Source organism: Chiroxiphia lanceolata, chromosome 3 (assembly GCF_009829145.1).
Source record: "Chiroxiphia lanceolata isolate bChiLan1 chromosome 3, bChiLan1.pri, whole genome shotgun sequence".
NCBI classification, from domain to species: domain Eukaryota; kingdom Metazoa; phylum Chordata; class Aves; order Passeriformes; family Pipridae; genus Chiroxiphia; species Chiroxiphia lanceolata.
Window position 1 is genome coordinate 2916981 of NC_045639.1, and position 22512 is coordinate 2939492.

At 43.9% G+C, this 22512-nt stretch overlaps 1 long non-coding RNA gene across 1 annotated transcript in view; it reads right to left on the reverse strand.

The window, feature by feature from the left end:
- Window positions 1-22266, reverse strand: part of LOC116783784 — a 147869-nt gene extending 125603 nt beyond the window's left edge. Inside the window, exons 1-2 of the long non-coding RNA XR_004355831.1 lie at window positions 22202-22266; window positions 13690-13850 (exon numbers count right to left, since the gene is read on the reverse strand). This is a non-coding gene — a long non-coding RNA (uncharacterized LOC116783784). The remainder of the gene's footprint in view (window positions 1-13689; window positions 13851-22201) is intronic.
- Between the last annotated feature and the right edge of the window lie 246 nt (window positions 22267-22512).

A 22512-nucleotide genomic window follows, 5' to 3' on the forward strand; every position in this document is an offset into this window, starting at 1 on the left:
AGTTTGCTTTTTGCATATGAGGAAAAAACCCCACGACGTGACACCACTTTCTAGTTAATTCAAGGTCCACGAGAGAATCCCTGTGTGCTCCACCAAAGCTCAGGAAAATTTTAGGGTGTTGACTTTTGGTCCAGTGCAAAGTCCAAGTAGCCAACAAGCAGCTTTTTGGTGCACTTGAGTGAGCTTGCACACTGACAACTCTGGCATGGGCAGAGCAGGGGGGCAGGGGCTACCATTTAGATTCTCACTTCCCAGGGTGATTCGTCCATCCCTATTCATAAGCTCCATTATTTTTCAGGATTTTTTTTTTTTTAATGTCCTTTATTCCCTTCAGGACAAACTGATGCCATGTTTTCAGCCTTAACTCCATAAACAGCTCCTTGCTCTGCAGCAGTGGTTCAAGGAGTGTCCCCTACGTAGAGCATCACTGCCAGGAGCTCATCAGTTCTGATCTTCTAATTGTGCTTAATGATTGCTGAAAGGAGCCAAACAGCCACTGGTGAACTTCGGCTTCCCTGGTAATTAATATTGTTATTACAGAATTGTTAATAATTATTAGACTCTGGCAGTCCAGTAGCAAAGATTTTGAGCATCTCCAGGAAGACACACACCCTTCCAAACTCCACATCCATGAGTTACAGCTTTGGCCTTATTTTGACTGTACCTCTAATGCCTGCCCTGCTACAAGCCCAGAAAAGCCTCCTAATTGCTTGCAAGGAACTCTGCTCATTTCAGACATACACAAGATTCAGTCTCGAGACAATCTTTGTTTGGGGGACATGTTACCAGGTCCTTGGAGAAACCCACACAGCTTTTGTGCGTCGCAGCTGCCACTGTGGGTAGTGCCCAAGCCAGCACTGCTTGGCCTCATCACCAGTTTTCACATAAAAACTGAAATTATTCTTAAAGGCTGCTAAACCCTAAATTTGCAGTGGCACTGGCTGTATGCAAACAGGGCCACTATTTTGTGTGTGTTTTGTTGAGTGCAATATATTTGGCATGCAAAAGCAGTGTCTTCAAGGATTTTATTTTTTTTTTTAAATAAGTAGTCTGGATGTATTGTAAGAGACAAAGTAATTAGTATTCACTCAGCCCAGCAGGGCAGCAATTTAAACTTTTACAAGGAGTCAAAGTTCAGGATGCTGCCCTGCCATCAACTTTCTACATACAGATGGGATACAGACTGGAATATCCAAATGTTTCAAGCCACTCTGGGTTATTTGAAACTCCAGTGGACACATTACTATGGGGAAATTGCTGAATCTGCTCCAGGATTTATTGCTATTGTATGTTCAGTATGGAGGTCCTGGAGGGTCAGAAAGAGCTGCGCTCCATGCAAGTATTTCATACCATATTAAAAAGTTTCTGACCGTACCTTTAATCCCCCAAATCATTACATCCTATTTTCACACAGGCACGCATATAAAAACACTCCACAAAATGAGTCGGTGTTTATACCCCAGTCACAATAATCCCACAGAAAGGAGGGAGGCAAAGCACTCAGTCGAGGAAAAAAGCAAGTTTGTTGTCACAGAAAGCAAATAAATAGAAAAGTCAGAAGGAAAAAATAAGTGCCCTACTGTGTTGGATTGATTTAAGAGTAAGCGTGTGCTGCTGGAGAAATAGATTTTTTTCCCCCCGTTAGGCAGTCGTTTTTACAAATGTATGATGTGAGTACTGATTAAAGCTCACTGAGAAAGGAGCATTTTTTCCCCCTTTTTTTTTTCCTGTTCATCCCACTCTTCGCTCCCCACGGCACGACCCAACTCTGCCAGGCAGACCCCTTTCTGCTCGGGGTCACTCGTGGAATCCCAGCCCCTGCCCACCTTGAGGAGGAAAATCCAGTGCCCCAAGGAGTTGAGGAGGGCATGGAGGGACTGCAGCTGGGCATGGGAGAGAAAAATACTTTGCACCACTTATCACAATTATTTGGGGCTTTCAGAGAGAAACCATAACAATTATTTTTTTTCCTTCTTCCCCACCCCCAGGCTTTCACTTGTAAGAGCAGGTAAAACTAACTAAGAAGAGGAGGCGAGAAGGAAATGTATAAAAACATTCCTTTTGTGGACGACTGGCACTCAGCAAAAGCAAAACAACTCGAGCAAGAAGGAAACCTGGGTACCACAAACAAATATAACAACCTGGGTGAAAAACAGTCTCGCCTAATTGCTCTGAAAAGTATTGCCATTACTCTGATGGCTTTACCTGGTAAAAAAAAAAAAAAAAGGCTGGAAAATTTCACTAGGGGTTTTGGTGACATCTTTTCACCTCAGCGAAATAAATTCAAAAGCAAAAAGCCAAAGCACAAGCAATCAGTGTATCGAGATTTTAGGCCTCTTGCAGGGACTAACATCAATTTTGGGCGTTCCCTGCCTTTCTGCAAGTTTCAGATTCAGAAGGAAACACTTGTTTGCAAATAAAAGTATCATCTGTCGGGTTCTCGCTACTTACTATCTGCCAAGCAAAACAAACTTTCAACACAAACAGTTCAGCTTTTTCCCATTTCCCCAAAAGACCTAATAAATGGTAGGACCTGACCTGTGCTTTATGTAAAACTAGGGAGAAACAACCTTCCACCTCCCTTCACAGAGAGAGGGAATATTTGCTTTCCCATTTAAAATGAAGTACCAAAGACATGAAGTAACTTTTCTGAGTCAGTAATCCAGGGCAGAACAGGTGCCTTGCTTCAGCAGCATACTCCACATCACTTCCTCCTAAAATGAGACCGACCATTCCCCCCCAGCCCCAATGCAAATTTGCACCATCTTAAGTCATTAGAAGGTATAAAGAGTTTATTTCCTTCTTTGTTTTAAGCTGAACAGATTGTTTCTTATTGGCGAAATACTGCAGAAAAGACTGTGATGAGGTTTCCTAAATATTTATGGATTAGCCCAAAATGAGCAGAGAGAAAAAAAAAAATAATAAAAATTACTATTTGTCTTGGGTTTCCAGACTTCTTGCCTCCAAGAGGCTTGAAGAGATTGGATACCTGTCTGACTGCTGGTCTCCAGCACTTTTGGAATCCATATAAGACCAACAGGATCTTGTCCAGTGAGGTCAATGCCAGGAGCCCTGATAGTACCTGTGGCTGGGGTGCAGGGACCCATCACCCAGAGCCCTTAATCCCAAAGACAAGCTTTGTTAAAACCAAAATAAGGGTTTCTTTCTTTGCCTTCATTAAGGCCCACTCCTGTCACACACTTGAACAGCCTCTTACTCCTAAATTTTCCTTTTTTCTGCCACAAGTGCATTTTCTAATTGAAAAGAGAGGTAACTTCTTTTAGTGTCACAGGCTTTAATTAAGCATAGTTTGTCCAGACTAGCTCCAGGGTTTATTTATTATTTATTAAAGAAAGGTTAGTTATTTACTGGGTGGGGGCAGACACATCTATAGTTGCAACTTCATGGAATAAATCAGACAGCCCATCACTCAACCTACTTTAGGACATTAGTGGATTACTTATCAGGGTCAAGAAAATCACTTCTTTTGCTGATAAAGTGTTACATAATAAGGATATTTTTGATACTTTCTTGAAGCTGTGGTTGTTTCTGGTCACTGCAGAAGGGCAAGACACTGGGTTTAATAAAACACAGGTCTTAGTCTGGATCTCACCCGCAGGACTGCTCCAACACCACCGAGACAGGCGCCGCAAAAGGGGCTGGGGGTACAGCTGCTCAAGTCCCCCATTTTTCCTTCCCTCTGGCAGAGGGGAAGATCCACCACCAGAAGTGAGGATAATTCCTGGTGCAAGTGGACTGGCGTGCAGGGAGGCACCCTCCAGGAAGAGGCAGGACACACTGCACACCAGTTCCTGCTGCAGAGAGAAGCTCCTGGAGAGCAGGGGACTGTTAAACCACCGTTGGAGGGCAGGAGCCTATAAAGCCAATGAGTGGCCCATAAAGCCATGCAAAGTCATATTTTTCCTTTTTTTTTTTTCTTTTTAATTATAAAAGCTTTAACTTTCCCCTCACCACTTCTGGGCTGAATTGGTTTGATCCAGAGAGGTAGTTATGCATAAGAGCAACCACTTTATATTGAATTAGGGGATTTCTCATGCAACACATCTCACCAATTACAAGGCAGGGATGCAATTCTATGATTTATAATACATTATACTGTTAAGTAATATAACATTATAGATACAATTTGTACCTATCTCTCCATGGATTAGAGAGGTGGCACATGAAGAGTGGATCATTAAACAGCAGTGCAAGGCCAGGGGCCAAGCACTTCTGTTTAACAAGCTGCTCCAAGTACCACCCCTCTAATCCATGGAGAGAGAATAAATTGTTCCTGTGTCTTGTTATGAATTGTGTTCTTTGGGTGTGTTGGGGTTTTTTAAATTTAATAACAATAATAATTTCTGCATAGGACCATCTCTTTCTGGGGCTGAACTAGTGTAAGCTGAAGGCACTTCGTTCCAGAAAGGGTGTGAAGTCAAATTATATAATTTACAATCTGGTCAGATTTGAGGGTGCTACCCTCAAATCAGCAGCAAACTGGCTGCTCCAACCCTCTGGAGGAGGGAAATCCACTCTCCTGGTCAGGCCAGGAAACACCCACATCCTCCCAGCTCCATGGCACAGCTGGAGAGGACAACAGGCTCCAAGCTGCCCCAAGTGAACAGACTGTAAACAGCAAGCATGGTCTAAGAGGCAAGAGCTACATCAGGAATGTCCTGGGAGCACTCAGCAGCCCCTTAGCGCCCAGTTTGGATGGATACAGCCCCCATGGGTGCTAACACCATGTTTCCAACGCTTACTTCCCCAAGGCTAAGTAATTCTGTCGCCATTCCTGTGGGAACATTAAAAAGCAACTGTGTCTAAGTGCACCGAGGTCTTTGGGAGGACAGAGTTGACACGGTGGTACTTCAAGGCAGAGTGTGCAAACCTGCTCCACTCCATGGGCACGTGCAGCAGCTCAAGCTGAGCTCTTGGACCTCTCCAGGGTCAATAAATGCAGACACAAATACCAGGCCCTACAGACAACACACCACTTCATAGTGTTGGCACCCATATTAGGATTCCATGCCTTGGCTCCCAGGTTTATTAAACTCCAATACTATCCCCTTAACGATGACAACCCCCTTCTGTAACAGTACAGTCTCTTGGCTCCCGAGGAGGGCAGCACAATGAAGGAGGTTGAAGATATAGGGACACTGTTGGGTTGTCTTATAGCCCCTAACTCATCATGTGACAAGTCATTGATTTCTATCGACAATTTCATTGTAATGTCAGAGCGTAACCTGAATTCATCTTTCATCTGCTTCAAAAGTAAACAATGGCCCTTGGAATAAGGGGAAAGAAAAAAATAAAGGGATAGTGTTAAGAAAATAACAAAAATAATAAAAAGAATCCAGCTTTTCCTCAAAAAAGAAATGGAGAACCAAGACGGCTCAGCAGCTACACAGAGCAGAGCAAACTATTAATAGAAAACACATTATTTGGCAAATTTTATCACTGCTTCAATTTGCAAGTTATTCACAGATTTACTGTCATTCATTCAATTATTTTCAATTTATGAAACTATATTAAATTAGCATTATTCCACGGAAACTATTTTCAGCCTCAAAAAAAAATTTCCAAGTGATATTTACGGTGTTTGCTGACAAGACATCGTCACCTCAGCCACGATAAGGTGCCACTACTGTCCCTCAAGCTTAACAAGCAGCTCTGAAACAAACAGGGAGCGGGGATGCTCCAACCAGACCTCCGACACTGTCTAGGTTTGAAAGAGAAGATAAAAAGGAAAGGCTGGCAGGACTTGGCGTTGGCACTACATTACATTTCTATTAATAAAGAACAGCAATCAGCTCTGAAATTAATGTGGATCTGTTATCTCTTCACACACACAAAGAATTTGTGTCTAATGTGTTCGCGTGGCCTACGATGCAAACGACGGGGCCAAGTCATTTGGGTTTTTTGTTTCATCGCCTTTGTGCCTTTGCTCTGGTGTGGTTTTCTATGTTTTCCTACAGAAAAGCATGTGCAGCCATGAAGGATAAAGATCTAACTGTCGGCATGGTCCCTTCTCTGCGTTTCTAGAGCCCAGACAGATGTATTTCATACGCCTCCAAAATGCAAATTGAAATTTGCTAGTTTCTAGGGTTTGGTCACCTGTTGCACTTTACCACTACTGTTCAATAGACAGGAGTTTGCACATGGTGCAGGTTAAAAGATTTATTGGACTTCAGGCTAAGGCACTCCCAAAGTCCTCCACAAATATCAGACACACTGGCAGACGGGAAGGCTGAGGTACAAATTTCCACACTCTGGTAAAAGAGACCCTGGAGCCTTGAAAAAAAGTAAAATAAAATAATGAAACTACACCTCTTCATTTCAGTTTCACGGGATTCAGATGATGTACAAAAAATTCCCTGAGCAATTTTCCTGCAGCACAGCTCCCTAATGAGGCTGGGGAAGCAGCTTCTCTCCACACTACCACAAATAACTACTCGGGACTGAATGAGCATAAAAGGTAAACTCAGTTTTTCAAGGTGGAAATCATGCTACTGATGCCAAGCTGCTGGTCACAGCTCAGCCATCAGCCAAACACTTTTCCCATGAAAGACCATCCCATGACATACTCTTAATTTTGAGACGTTTTTTGGGGTATGCTAATGTAGATTTGCTTTTTTACCAATGGTTACTTGAGGTATTGCTTCGAGTTGTTACATTCAAGCAGTCTCACACTGAATAAAAAGTAAGGAAAACATCTGCAATTACTACTTGTCCTATAAAGTTTTAGCACAAATAGGATCTTGTGATATTTAATGATATTGTCTTGGGTGACTGGAAAGCAACCAGAAAGAAATACTTCAGAAGTCTAGAGAAAAATAAAGTAAAATGAATAACCATTACAAAAAGGAGGCAACAAACCAAACCGCTGAGGATGTGTACACTGATAGGGAATTCACATTCCTTTTAAAACATTATCCTATGCACTGTCTCTTGTCTGTTCCAGTGACACTGTCTCTCCAGCTATGGCCCATCTAGCTACTCACAGGCAAAAGACAGAGAGCCCTCCTGGGATCTTGTCACATCCATCTCCCACAGGGAGAAGAAACCTGACAGTGCCTGGGACATCTTGGCAAGAAGAAGCAACAGAGAGCAGCCAAGAAGGGAAGCAGGGAAGAGATACATCTCTCAGCAGGGAGGAGATGTATCTTGATAGACTCCCCCTCTCCTTCTCCTCCAACCTCCGGGCCCAGCTGGACTCCACTTCCCAACTGCTCTCCCCATTAGGACGGGGGACGTGGGAAGCGCACGGCTGGCAATGCACCCGGCAGGCTCCAAGGGATCCGAGAACACCCTCAGGTTCACAAGCACCCGGAGTTTGCCAAATCATTTCAGCTCATCTCTAATTGTCAGCGATCTCTATTAGCTCAGTAGTGTGGCTTTGACATAAGGATGAACAGAAGGGTTGTTACTGGCTAGTGATAGGAGAGGAGCTTCTGGTCCAAGGAAGAAAAGCATCTTCCATGGCAGAAGGAAAAATCTTTTTTTTCCTTCCCACATAGGCTAAACTATATGAAAGGCTAACTGACAAAAGACAAAGGGACTACACAACAGGTGCCCATCAGCTTAGACTTTCCCTAATATCATATTAAAAAAGGAAAAAAGGCTTTATGGCTTGCTTCTCAGTATTAAACAATAACAGATCCATTTTATAATTCTCTCCAAGAGGAATAAGAAAAGGAAAATAGCACCATGTGCATCTATTACAGTACAGCACGACTCCATTTGAGTCCTCAGCTACAGCAGATAGTTGGTTTGATGGTGGCAGCTCCTTCTACAGAGTACTTTCCTCTCTGATGACTGGTCCCTGTAAGATCCAGAGCCATGGTGCAACATTCCCCATGCCACCTGAAGCTAAATTTATGTAGATGGAAAGAAAAGGGAGAAGGGAAAAAGAGTCTCGACTACACCGAGACCACACTTTCTCAGATGACGCCAAAATTCTGATCTTTCCATGTTATTTCCCTGAACAACAGGTCAAGTTAATAGGACCTAAAAATACCCCAAACACATTTTTGGTTTTGCAAACAGTGTTCCATTCATGCATGTCTGCCTGGTGATGCATCATTACAATTGTAATCAGACCACTGCCAACCCTGGAAGAGTATATTGCTCGGCGTACTTGGAATGCTAAAGAGGGACAGAAGCCATACAGGAGGTTAAAATGAGTTTCACCCCCACAGAAACACGAGAGAAATTAAGTCAGGCCCGGAGCTAGAAGTTACTTGAGCTTTCCAAACAGTCCAGGGCCACAGCCACTGCTGCCTTAGACTTAAATTTTGGCCCAACACAAACAGCAAAAGCATCCCTTAGATCCCAGGAGCGGCCTCAGTTGCACGTTAGATCCTGGGATGGAGTCAGGCATTCAGGTGGTAACTGCACCCCCTCAACAGCAGTGGGCGGCTCTGCTGCTGGGGATGAGACGTACCACAAACAGGGAACATAAACCAACCCTAAATTAAAGCGCTCCCAACATAACGCAATTACACCACATAATGTTTACTTATCTTATATACACTCAGAGGGAAGATAAATGTCTAGTAAAAACCACAATCCACTATTAAACAGCTATAAAATACTTCGCTGTCTTCCCATTTCAAAAGCTCCCATAGTATAAATAGTGGTCAAAAGTTCAGTGAACTGTCTTGTAGTCTGGTGCTCCATTCAAACCCTGCTATTTCCAGAGAGTCTCCTGACACCGTATCTAATTTCCAAAATGAATATGCTTTAATTTTCCTTCTTCATGCATTGTGCTTTTTCCTCATTTAAAACAGCAACAGCCTCTGGCAGTAAAGGACATCACATTTCTGTGCGAGATGAAGCTTTTTTTCCCCCGATATGCAGGAGAATGGCATGGGTCAAGGGAGAAAAAATGTATGCAAAAAACATCACACCCCACTGACCCCAGTATATTTTACATTACAATTTTGCCATTTCCAATATAGGTTCATTTTGCAGTGGACCATATCAGCCATATTTCAGGATTTACACACAAAAAAAAAAAAAAAAATCAGTACCTGGAGCATTGTCTGCATACGATATGTCCTAATGCAATATATGGATTGTCTTATTAATGTGTAGTGTAGCTTGCAGAGAACACACAGGCATGTAGGGAATACTTATGCATGCCAGGGAGGCAACACAGGTGTACCTATTGGGAACAGGCCTATACATTCAATTATCTCGGCAGGTAATACACAAGTGCATTTTTATGTCTTAAAACTCAGCCTGCTCCACCCCTGAAATCAGTGGAGTTTGTCACGTAAGCCTTGCTCCCCTGAGCCTTAAAGTCCCCAAAATGGAGCACCTGACACAGGTTCAAGCCATTTAAGCTGAGGTTGCCACGCTTTCAGTGGGCAGCAAAAGGAGTTTTATCCCCTGGCAGACATTGAAATGCTTTCTTCCACCTCTGGCACAGGTGGAGATGATTAATTAATCCAGAGCCTGATTGGAAGGGCCCGGAAGGTTCTGGTAGCTTCTCGGGACTTCACTGCCACCCTTTACCCCTGAGGGTTTAAACGAGGGCCAGCTGTGCCTTGTTAACACTGACGAGGTTCTCTGAAACTCTGGCAGTGGAAAATAAAGATGCACCTTTTGTTCTCCCAACCCTCCTTGGAGACCAGGGAAAGGATGAAGTGGAAGCTTGGGGCAATCCCCGTTTTAACCAGGGGTAAAATCCGCAGACTCAACAGGAGCAATGCCTGACTAAAGCCTGTAACAATTCTGACTTCATGTACTGCAAAGACCATAATGCTCACAGAACTGGCACACCTGACCATTACAAACAAAATCATCATCCGCTATTTTGACAGAAAATCAAAGAAGTCTGACTTAAGAAGTACCAATTCCCATAAAATCTTGCTGCTCTCTCCGGATGATCAGCTAGGGCAAATGCTCACAAGAGAGGCAATACATGCATACAGGTGTCTAAAGGTTAAACATGCCAACAGAGCAGAATTATGGAATGGGGGATAAATACAGAGAGAGGAGGGTTTAAAAAAAATTAAAGGAAAAATAATCAAGATCTCACCAGAGAAAGACAAAATCATCATTTTTCACATCAAGCAGCTACTCCACCTTGCAACTGCCATAGAAAGGAGCAACTTCAGGCCCAACAATCATCAAACTTTCTCTGTTTATCACCTCAAAAACCCCTGAAGCTCTGCCACACTGCAATGCTGTAAGACTTTAAGAATAACAGAAAGACTTACATGAAGCTCAGGATGGCCCAGGACAAGGAGATCCATGTGGCTGGATGGAACTGCTCTGAGGGAACGTGGAGCAGCACACAGTAAAGCTGCCTGCACCAGGAGCAAACTGAAGCTCAAACTATGGTGGAAACAGCTCCACAGGTGTTTGGGATAAATTAATTAACTCCCTTTAGCTCATTGGCTGTAATCACTCCACACCTGCCAGGAGCCCTGACTCAGCTGACCCTAATTTCTGGTGTGGATCTCCTTCTGGGGTAGATAAAGCTGCTCTAGGTAAAAGTCCTGGCTAGGGCACTAATGAAAAAATTTTCTTTAACAGGAGGTAGCTGGAAGATTCCAGGGACAGAGGTGGAGACAGCCTGCTGAAAATGGCCCTAAATGTAATTGCAAGAGCAGCACTTTTTTTTGGTGTTATTTTAAGTAGAAAGGGTAAAACATGCAATATTTTCTTCAGCTGTTAGCTCTCCTAAATGTCACGGAGAAGCATCCTGTTGCCTGGCAAGTTGTGGACTCGGGGCTCAACAGGTTTGCTTGCTTATTGTCAGCATTTACCTGAACTGGTTTTTAATAAAAGCCTTTGAAGAAAGAAAATCTCCTGCCTGAGACGAGGCGTTGGGAGCCTGAGTGGAGGCCCCTGAGAGTTGCTGAGCTACTTAGTGGCAGTCAGTTGCATCCCTGATATATCCCATTCCTTCATAATTGCAAATCCCCTCGGTGCTGCTCTGCACAGGACCAGCTCTTCTGTCAGTGGTTATTGGATGGGAACTGATGCTGGTGTTTACACATCTACAGTCTCAAGAATTTCAGTATCTCTCTGGCAAACATTACTGTGTTTCAAGTGGCCAATTTGAACAAGTTGGATGTGGTTGAGGGCAGGACTTGGCCCTTTCCATATTCATCTAGGGCTTTGAACTTCTCAAAACGAACCTTGGTTTCATAAAATAATAATAATAATAATAATAATAATAATAATAATGTTCCCTTTGGCTTCAGAGCACCAGTTCCATCAAAGTACTGACTACTGAAAGTTCAACTGCTAATGGCAAGCTATTTTGAAAAGGGAAAAGTCTGGAGGCAAATTATGAGGGAAAGAATAGATATTAATCATTTTTGAAGTCATTCTGTCTCGAGCATTATTTTCCTTTCTTTCATTATTCGTGATGAGTTTTTGCTTCAAGGCCAAGTGAATTCACAGGGCCTGACCCATCCAAACACAACCACGACTGTCTGAACAATGCGGCCCAGCCGAGCCTATAGATAAAAAAGAGCCCAAATGGAGAAAAAGAAGGAAAAATTATAATTTTAAACAATGTATCTAAACAAATATGTGAAAGTATGACCCTTCTTCTGAATAGCTCATTTCCCAGTACTCTGCCCCACTGTGTTGCCATCCTGGTGGGGGAACTGGGGAATGGGAATCCCAACAGCAACCCATTTCATTTGCTGTTTCTCTCACCCCACCTCCCTGATCTCTAAAGCCACCTTGGTGATGTCAAGTCTCCTTTGGTCAAGGGAAGGCCTCTTACTTTTTTCTTTTTCAGCTTAATCCCACAGCTAATGGAAACTCAGTAGTTTCACTCATACCTTGGGTGACTTGCCCAGCCTTTTGCTGCTGCAGGGCACGAGCACACACTGTGAAGTGAACCTGGAGCCATTTGCAGCTCTCTGCTGAGAAATTGAAGAGCTTGGAGGAAAAAAATCTTAATCCAGGAGAGGGCTTTTCCCCCAAAACTCTCTCGGGAGAGGTTTTCCTGTGTTGGGTGTGCAAAGCACCAGGACTGCTGCATTAGGACACAGATGGACGCCGTGTTTGTGGCAACTTCCTCTTGAAAGAAGCTGTCAGAGCAGAAGCAATGACAATTCCCAGACCTGTCTTCTCCCCCTCCAGTAATTCTCAGCATCCCCAAGTAGCCCCACCTTTGTATGCTGCCAAAATAAAATGGCAGGTCAAGGTTCCCTTTGCTTCAGGGGAAAAATGACCTAACGAAGTTACTTTGGTATATTTACATTTGTAACCACATTCCCTGTAAGACAGAAGCTTACAATGAAATATCTTTGGCAACCTTGAAGGCAACCAATGTGCTTTGCCCACTCTTAAACAAACTTAGCAACATGAATCCTCTCTCAGAGCCCACAGATGTGTGCATCTGCAGAAGATGCTGCTAATAATTAATAGAATTGTACAACCCCCTTGATGTATAAATACACAGACAGAGCCTCACATTTTGCCTGCTTCTCTCTAACAAATACCCAAACTGAAACAAATTTAACAAGATACATTACACAAGTCTGCAGACAGAAGTTGTATGAAAATTTTAACTCTCTTCAGCAAGAAAGCACTTCTATTTCCAGTAACGCTGGCAGCATATACTGTAGCTAGGCAGCCGCATTTATTTTCAATTATCATTTTTGCCTTTTTATACAGCATAATGAAATGCCTGGTAAATTATACATTTTTGTAAAACACAAACTTGTCTCTTTATTTGCAGCTCAAGTCTTGCAGTATCGTTTTGTCTGCATTAGTTCTAGCTCTTTATGAGAGGCCAATTACTTTTCTTAGCTGTAATATGCAGAGCGTGGTATCTCACTCTTCAGTCCTGGCTGAGACACAGCCTGCTGCAAAATGACCATGTCTAAGGCTCAAACCTTCGGAGAAAAGGTGGGAAAATTCCCAGCACCCTGCTTGCCAAAGCATCACCCATAAATCGTTTGCTCCAGTTTCGATACCTAAGATTTTCAACTCACCCCCTGCTAAAGAAAAGCATATTTTTTAGGGGGGGGGGGGAAATGTGTGGAGCTGCTTCCCCCAGTCTCCCTTTAGAAAGATGCTCTCATGGCAGATGGATCTCAATATGCCGTCTCCCAAATCTTAAGCAACTCTGAGAATACAAAGTTCACTTATACCAATGGGCCATATATATCTACACCTCTCGATTCCCTGTCTCTTTAACTGGCACTTTGAACTGGTGAACACCTCTTTAATCTTGCCCCATTATCATCCTAATAGTACCTCCCGATATTCATAAATGTCTAGCAAGACTTTCAGCTATTTGGTATGAAGAAGAAATATCCAGCTAAATTGAGAAGATTACCACATCACCACATAAATCAGTGACAGGCCGCGTGTTATTACAGTTGATTTTTGTTGACAGTTGGCTGTAGGCAGTTGTGTTTCAAATGCCTTTTTTCACTGGGAAATTAAACAAAATTCCATGCAAAATGCAGCCCTCCAGTTCAAAAACTGCAAATCCAAAATTAGCATTTCATACTTTAAAAGGTAGCACAGCACAATTTTCCATTGAAAGGTCTGTACAGTTGTCACAAATGGGTGCTTCACACATGACACTAATGCTACCGATGCCTTTTAAGAAAGCCACCTTTCTCTGATATTATTTTCTTCCCCTAATAATCTGCATACACTATAGTTCATCCCTACGGAAAAGAAAGAGAGCTCACTTACTTATCTCTCATATGGGAGCATTATGCTTTCAGCAATTCAGAAAGATAGGCTGGGTGGGAGGGGGGTGGGTTGCCGAATCCTCCGCGATAAGAGGGAACGAATCGTGGCCAGCGAAAGGTTAATCTCCCCTCTCCAAGTCCCTCCTTCCGTGTCAGCATAACCTGGAGAGCAAAGAAAATGCGAGACTTAACAGAGTGAAAAGACACACCGGCACAAAACACTGCTCCTGCTGGAGCGCATAGCACTTCGCACACAGGGCCACGCGTGACCTAATTAACAAAAAGCCGTTGCTACAAAGTCAGGAAAGCAGCTTGGGTGACACCAGAGAGGACCAGAACTTGCGAAGGAGTGTCTGCTTCCAGCAGCTGCTGATCTGCCAGTTTTTGGCTCGGATATTGCCCGCTGCTAAGCCAATTTTTTAGGGACTCTGGTGTCAGCAAGTTGATCAGGCAGCAGTAGTTGAGACGGAGTGCCTTCCCCTTCTCAAGACAGATCCCGGGGGCACTGGCTTTGTCTGGGACAATAGCTTGGAGAACATCACCACCACAAGGAGTTTACATTTTTTGATACAGATATATATATAGAGAGAGAGAGAGAGATATCTATATAGATAGAGATAGAGATATATGTAACATAGTGAATCGAAGCAATGCTCTGCATTCTCCTGGGCACAGGGACAGACATATAATGCACTTTGTCAGCCAAAAGATGTTACATGTGTTATCGTGCAAATACTTTGCTGGCAGCTAACTGGCTTCTGGCCACACAGTCCAACATCCTCCGGCCAGAACCACTGGGTTGAAAACCAGATCACCAGCCAGTTGCAATCTGGTTCATCTTTCCCTGGTGTTCAAGGGCAGAGGCGTGAGGACACAGGGATGATGACCCATGTGAAGGATCACCCTTTCTCCCAGCCCTGTCCTCAGAGAGGAGCTAAGGAGGGAGAGTCCACTTAGTGACCTCTGAGCTGGGTAATCCCACCGCTTGTAACTGAGAAGAAAATACGTTCATAGTAGCCAGTGCTGATAAAATTAAGTATTTCAGTCAATACTGAAATGGTTTAATCTGAATTCACCATCAGGCATTTCAAACAGCTGTCTCGCTCTCATTTGCTCATGGCTGGGTCAAGGTTTAGTTTTTACAGCATGTGCCAAACCCTTCCCTGGTGTAACTTTGCTGACAGAAGTCCCAGACAAGATGCCCAAGGGAGCCTGGCCCCAATCATCCATGGTGTGTCACCCATGCAAAAAAATCTCTTGACACTCTGTAAGTGGTTGCATTTGCACCTGATTACAGGCAAAGACTAAATTAATGGAGTCAAATAATCACAGTGAGATACTGGTTACCTACCAGTTGCCCTGCTGGGGAAAAAGTACAAGGCCAAGAAGGATGGAAAATGGAAGCACAAGAGAAAACAGAGAATATGATGGATCAATCATGTGTTGCCTGTTGAGGAGAGGTTGGAAACAGGACAAAGCTTTGCTGTTGAGTGAGCTGCATCCTATAGAGAGTGATTGAATGATTTAAGGTAGCACTTGTACAACACTGGAACTATTTATACTTAAGATCTGTAGGGAATATAATAAAAGGGATTATGCCACTAATATCTTCTCTTCTAACTCTATTTAATATCTTAGTATCTGATTCCCAGTGAATATTTTTTGCAAACTTTCGAAACACACAAGAGGGACCAGCTCCTTGGGAAAACCAGGCAGCGAGGAGGCACAGACCAAACTGGCAGCATGAAGGAGCGTGGTCCAGGGGGAAAACAATTTCCCCACCAAAAAAATGCCCAACAAAACACAAAGCAGCAAAAACAAAGACAGGTTTTAAGTACAAAGCTGCCCATTCTGATAAAGATGGGAAACCACAGTGCATAGTCACTGGGGAGAAGAGGCTGAGCTGAACGAGACAGTATTGCCGAGGATAATGCTTGAAACGACGTCTGACAAGGACTGCAACTGCAGGCAGAAGGTGGATCAGTATTAACAGACAGGGATTTTGTGTCACATGAACTCCTGAGAAGTGTGGCAGCTACCTGTGCCTTCAGAGGTGAGACAGGTTGCTCACTCCATGGTACCAGAGAGCCTTCCTCCAGGTCCATGCTCTTGCAAGGAGAACACGGAAAGGCTGATGGAGAGGACAGAGAGTTGGGAGCACGTGTGCATCCTCACATGAACTAGAGGAAAACATTACAGATGTCAGGGGCTGAAAAAAACACACAAGGGCTTTGCTTGGGGAGGAACCCAGTGGCAAAGCCCAGCTGTGGCAAAGCTGATGTTGTGCCAAGGCATCCCACTGTATCAAACAGCCTGGCAAAACAAGTCAGCAAATTCACCTAAAGAACACATCAACAGCAGAAATTATCTTTAAATGGAGAAGATGGGGTGGTGGTGGGAGCAGGTGAAGGAAAGGAAGTGTGGGGACTCTGACCAATAGTCACAGCAGAGCAGGTCTCTCCAAAGAGCCTGCGCAGCTTTGGAAATGGAAAGACTTCTTGTGCTGTTCCTTGACATGCAGTTCTTGAAAACATTTGTCTCTTCAAAATTTCTGGGTTTTGACCTTCACAGCTCTGGGAATGGAATGCCTTCTCATGCTGTTCCCTGACATGCAGTTCTTTGAAACATTTGTATCTCCAAAACTTCTGGTTTTGACATCCCTACAGACACTGTGTAAAGGGGAGAGCCACCGGGTTCCTTGTTTCAGTGCATGTAATGGGTGCAAGTCATCCCTCCACTCATCTGGCATCATTTTCTGCACAGCCCAGGTGAATACATCCAACAGTAATTTTTGTACCAAACCCAGTAAGATGCGATGAAATCCCAGTGCATGTTTCACAGAGACATCCGGCTTCGACTGAAAGATCGCACTCAGCTTTGGATCATAAGCCTGGGGATGTCATAAGAACAAGTCAATTATTCCACAAATGAAGGGAAATACTTTGTAAATTTTAGCTGAACTAAGTAAAGAAGAGAAACAAATCTGTAAATCATCAAATGGTGCATCTGTTTATAATTATTATCATGCAAGAAATATTATGTTAGTTGAGCAACATAATTTTTTGTGTGTTTTGGGATTTCCTACTTTGCATCTTTTTGCCTACAGATCTATATCTCCAGAGCAGACAATTTTTTTTTCCTGATGCCTCATATAAATGCCTCCTGACAGGAAATTTTTCCTTTCAAAGCACAGTACCTGTGGCTGTGTTTGGAAAATGCAGTTCAAATACTATACTTTGTTCTTACAAGTTGTGAGTAATATCCAGGCTGGTTCACGTGGCGAGAGCTGTGCTCGTGACAGGAATCCTGGAATAATGTCAGGTGGCCGTCGCTCACAGGTCTCAGGCTCTCCTGACTCCAGGCTCACCCATATTAGCAGCTGAAGCTGCATTAACTGCTGGCCACATAACAGAGGTATGGAGGCTTAATGCACTGTCTCCAGCTGAGGTGCCCAGCAAACTCTTCGGGGAAAAAATAAATTTATAAAATATCCTAAGGGATATGTGAGAATCGGAGCTGAAATTTAGTATTTTCCGACTGCTCTCACCCTTCCTCCTGGGACTACCGCTGATCTTTGATCACTTCCCTCATTTACAAACGCTGTCATCTCACCATTCTCCTTCTACCCCGTATCATTAATACAAATCTGGAAACAATGGCTTTCTCACTGCTAAAACATTGCAACATCCCACTATTTGTTTCCTCTTCTAAAATGGATCATTCATTATAACCCATATCCCCCAAAGAATTTTATCACTTGAAACCTGTTTGCAGTGAATCTAAAGTAGCCGGAAAATCATCTCCTCAGAAATTCCTGCGTACGCTGGAGCCGACTTCTCCTGGAAGCCCAATAAAGTGCCGAGTCCCTCTGCAGGCAATATCCATTTTTCTTCTTTCTGATACAGTCTCCAGCAGTAACCCCTGCAGCTGTGCACGATCCATTTTTTTTTTTTCTGCTGCTGCTGAAATTCACTGCTCAGCCACGTTAGCTCTTGTACCCACTTCATCCCGGAGAGTTGCGATAATTGCCTCCTTGCTTCACCGTTCCACCACCTCCATGCTTATCGCAGAGGTCAGCTTTTCTTTTATCTCTCCTATAACCAACTCGTTATTTGCTGCTTTCTCTTGCAAGGGACAGGCTGCTGCTCCCTGACTCCTGCCCCGCTCCACTTTTCCTCCTGTTTGCGCACCTGGTTTGAATATTTCTTCCCGAAAGGACGTTTCTACCTCTCAGCATTTGAATGTAGTATTTTACTTTGTTGTCCATCATCCCCAGCAGCAGCAGAGGTTTGGGTGAACACCGACCTGTGTGATGGAGTTTCACCAAAATACTTATACCTGCGGTTCAGGAACTTTCCCAAAAGATCTGGGAAGCAATGAGGATCATGAAGGGGTTTTGTAACAAACTAAACAGTTGTAACGTGCCCACTGCTTTTTACTTCCGGAAGGTTATGCAACCTAGTAGTGTTAAAATATGTTAAAAGTGAGGCTTGGGACCCAAATTACCAAAATGCTGCTGGAAAAGAAATGCTGAATATAAAACAAAATAATGCAGAAAATGTTCTGTGCTGCTAAGGGTAAAAGCAGCTATGGCTATGCAATATTTACCATCAGGGAAGCTCAGACCAACGCTCCCTTTGAACTATTCACAGTAAAGAATAAATGCCGATGCCAGTACGTGCATGGGTGAAAATTTAAAGAGCATGAAAGGGCAACCACCCCTCACTGTTTTACAAGTCCCCAAACTATCTAAATTGTTGGAGCCACTTAAAAAAAAGATGCAGATGATCAAACCCTGGGCTAACTCACAGAACTGAGGAGGACTTTTTCTTGGGACACACAGTTTTTTGAAATAACAGCAAATTCTGGACAACTGAGGCGTGGGTAATAAGGCCTGGGAAGCGCAGGCAGAATCAGGGTTGCTAAAATCAGCCTTGAAGTGTCACTCACAAATTGTCACCAAAGCACTGTGAGAGGAGCGCAGACAGGGCAACTTTTGCAGAGATACTAATGACACTCGTACTTCCAGGGGCTTTCAGAGGATATTTTGTGCTCGTTTCCCTGTTTGAAAATGTGCCTCTCCACGTAACACAAGAGGTCTTCACATTTTTAAATAATACATCCACTCATGTAAAATATCTCCTCCACTGCTCCATGGAGCAGGAGTGATGCTGTCTGGAAATACAGGCATTTTCTAGAAATACAGGTGCCTCCAGCTTTTCAATCCATGCCAGCTCAATGCAGCTGAACTTCTAATCAATGATAACTCATTGTAATATTGAGGACAACACTGACCATGCACACATGCATAAAAACTCCAATTCTTTGCTTAATTCCATCATGAAGTCCACACAAACCAGGAGGTCACACACTCAGCACATCAGGACAGAGCACTATGGCTTTATCCTGAGGCCACCAGAACAGCAGAAGAGGGAGAGTCTAGTCCCACATCTGCCACCTGCCAGCCCAGCAACCCTGAGTCACTTTACTTCCTTTTTCCCCTCCACCATTGTCTATTTAAATCTGAATCTCTGTGAGACAGCAAATGTTTTTCTTCAGTGGGGTGTGCACAGTTCCTGCCATGGTGGCACTCGTGTCTCAGCTGGGACCTTGAGGTACTGGGGCAAGAAATCAAGCAGAAAGAGCAGGTGAGAAGCAGCACCTCTTGGCCTCAGCAGAAATCTGATTTCAGAGGTGGTTTGTTTTAACCAAAGAGAGCAAAATATGCTTGGGTATCATTCAACTTTGCGCATTACTTGCTACCTTTGTTTCTTGAGATGAGTGAAAAGGCAGCCTGTGCTACCACGGTGGAGAATTTAGGTTTTGCAAATTACTCTGTTTCTTTGTCCCAGAGACCAAGCTGGGGGCCACCTTTTCATGAAAGGTCTGTGAGTGTGCCAGCCACCTCTCACTTCTCATTTTGCTTTCAGAAAACAAACCAAAGGCCATGCGATGCCACACAGCGTTAAGGCACAGAGTCTCCTGAGCCCGGTGGGACCTCGACCACTGCCATTTGAGTAGCAGACAGACACCAAAAACATCTGCAGAGCTACTGGGGCGTGTGGTGGCCACTCCACATCCGACACCTGCGATGCGGGGCCCGGTGGAAAGCCCCGTGGCCAGACCAAAAGCAGGGTTGGCAGTCTCAGCAGTAGGTCTGCTGACACGTCACGTCCCAGCATGGAGGGGACGTTCAGGGCCAGCTCTCAGGGACAAAACACTCCAAGCACAAACATCTCCTTGTCCCACAGGGCAACTGGTGCCAATGCAGCGCAAACTGCGCCGGTGGCAGCAGGGATGTGACACCGTCGGTTCTTGCAGGCAGAGACACCATCCATGTGCCCAGAGTCAGAGCACGACCCACCAAACTGCTGCCTGTGGCTGGGGACAGCTGAGCCCCAGCCTGGCCAGGATGCTCCCCCGTCCCAGAGGAGCTTTTTCCTCCTGCACCTCCTATCACCCACATTTAGGAGCACCACCATTGCACTTAAATGCATTTGCAAGTAATGGCTAAATTACTATTTTACACTTCACAAGAGTGGGCATGAGGAAGCCCCACTTCTCCTTCACATACTTGTTACTTTGTAGCTGTTTCTGCCTCCCAAACATATTGGCGTTGCTTGTCGTGGCTGTCCCTGAGGATGTGGGCAGGGCGTGTGTTCAGCTTCTCATCTGAAACATTTGCATGAGTGGCCGGTTTCCTCTCCCCCCACCGGGGACAGGAGTATCTTTCTCTCACTTCTCTATTTCATCGTGATCTATACAAGTAAGTTCAAAAGGGCAGGACGAGGGTCTGACATCCTGATGCTTTGACTCACCCCCGTGAAAAGTTATTGGCGTCAGTACAGCTGAAGCTGCTTGTTTCCCCTCCAGCCTCTTTAATTTCTGTTCCTTTGCCACACATCAACAAGCTTTTACATTCCCTTGCTAACTACTTTGTTTCTCACACTCACAAAAAAGCATATACATGCCTATACATACTTATACACACCCAAACATACATCTACATACCCATACAGGCCATTTATCAGTTAACTTTGGAAAACAATTTGATTTATCTACTCAAGATACGTGGAGGTTGTGGCCTTCAGCCTGACTGGCTTTTAAAAAGCTAGCAATGATAGATATTGCAATAGTTTTTACCAGATTAACATAAAGATTTTGGTACTGAGGAGTTTTTTCTTTCTTTTTGTTTTGTGCCAAAGACCATGGTTTCCACTCTGCATTTTTTAGCCCAGTAAAAGTCGTGTTATGCATGGTACCTTAAATTCCCCATTCTCCAGCCCAGAGCAATCTGTTTCTGTGTGTCACACTCCCAGTCTCCCCGTCTGAGTACCTATAAAGGGAGTGCCAAATAAAATGTTGTGAACGCTGCTCTCCGTTCTCGCTCACTAAAACTTTGTTGAATTTGCCTAGTTTTACACCTATTACAGCTCAAAGACTGTTTGCTTCTCCCCTGCAGGGTTGTGGAAGCAGCAAAAGTAGTGGGGAAGGAAAATCTTCAGACCAGCTCACTGGTTTCTCCCTTTAAACTGCTGAACAGAAGGATTGAAGTCTCAAAGTTTTATTTTTCTCTGGGTTTTTTTTTATGACTGGCTGCCACAACTAAAAATGCCTCATTCTGTATCAGCAGCTTTAGTCACGCTGATAATTCAGATTTCCAGGCAAGATGATCCTTCCTTATGGTTTTCCTCTAACAACAAGAGTTCAGATAATTTTAATCTAACAATTGACTTCATTCTCTCGTTTGAATTTTCCTTTTCCCCAAATGGCAGAAGAAAAAAAAAGGGGGGAAAAAAAAAAAAGAAACAATTTTTATTGCATGGAAAATGCCTGAGGGGAATGAACTAAATTCAGCACTAACTTGCAAAGGCATTTTTTAAAGTTGCAAAATCAGAGCACAATTTGGCCCAATATTCTGTTTCGGCGTTTGGCTCCGCAGAGAAACCGGGACGTGTTTTTTCCTGCCCGTGAATTATTGTTAAAATGAAAAATGAGTTTTCATAGACAGGGAAGTATCATTGCTGCAAGCAAGCATGAACAATGCTAAATCTCAGTCATGCATAAAACCCAAGAAGTGGCCAAAAAAGCTCTTTTCTGAGAAAGCTGGCAATCCCTGCTTTGGAAAGTTGTGCGGTCCCCCACGCCAACTTGCTTTACCAGCGCTGTCTGTGGAAATTGCTCTCCTTGAAACAACATCTACCTAATTTGTAGCAGTTAATAACTAACAGCATATAATTTTAAATCCCAGCCACACTTTGCTAGTTCCTGCTTTTAATTAAACCTGACTCGTAACAACGCGGGAAGTGGGGATTTGATAGGTGGGATGCTGGAGCCGCAGCCTGGGATGAGCAGGGCCGGCAGTGGCAGCACTACCCCATGTGTGCTGGCACGGGCACGCCTGGCAGGACCCCCATCCACTTCTCCTAAGTGTGCATATTAATTCAGAGCCCTGCCAATCAGGGCTGGTTACTATGGTAATGGTAGGTCTAAACTAATCAAGAGCCACTCACCCTTCTCTGCAAGTAGGGACGAAGTAGTCCGTGGTCAGAATCCAGCCGCAGAGCTCCTCTGGACTGAAAGAGCAGGACAGACATGTGATAGGAAGTTAATGATGTATTAAAAATGAGTGTTAATTAGTGAGATTTTTAAAAATACAGCTTTTTCTTGGTATGCAAGTGGCAGGAGGGTTGGAGGGAGCAGCTACCACCTCCTTGCCTCTGCAACCCTACATATTCTCCAACAAGACCAAGAAACAAAAAGTACTGTACATTACAGCAGCTTGGACATTGCTCAGGCTTTAAAGCAGAGATTTTCACGGGCC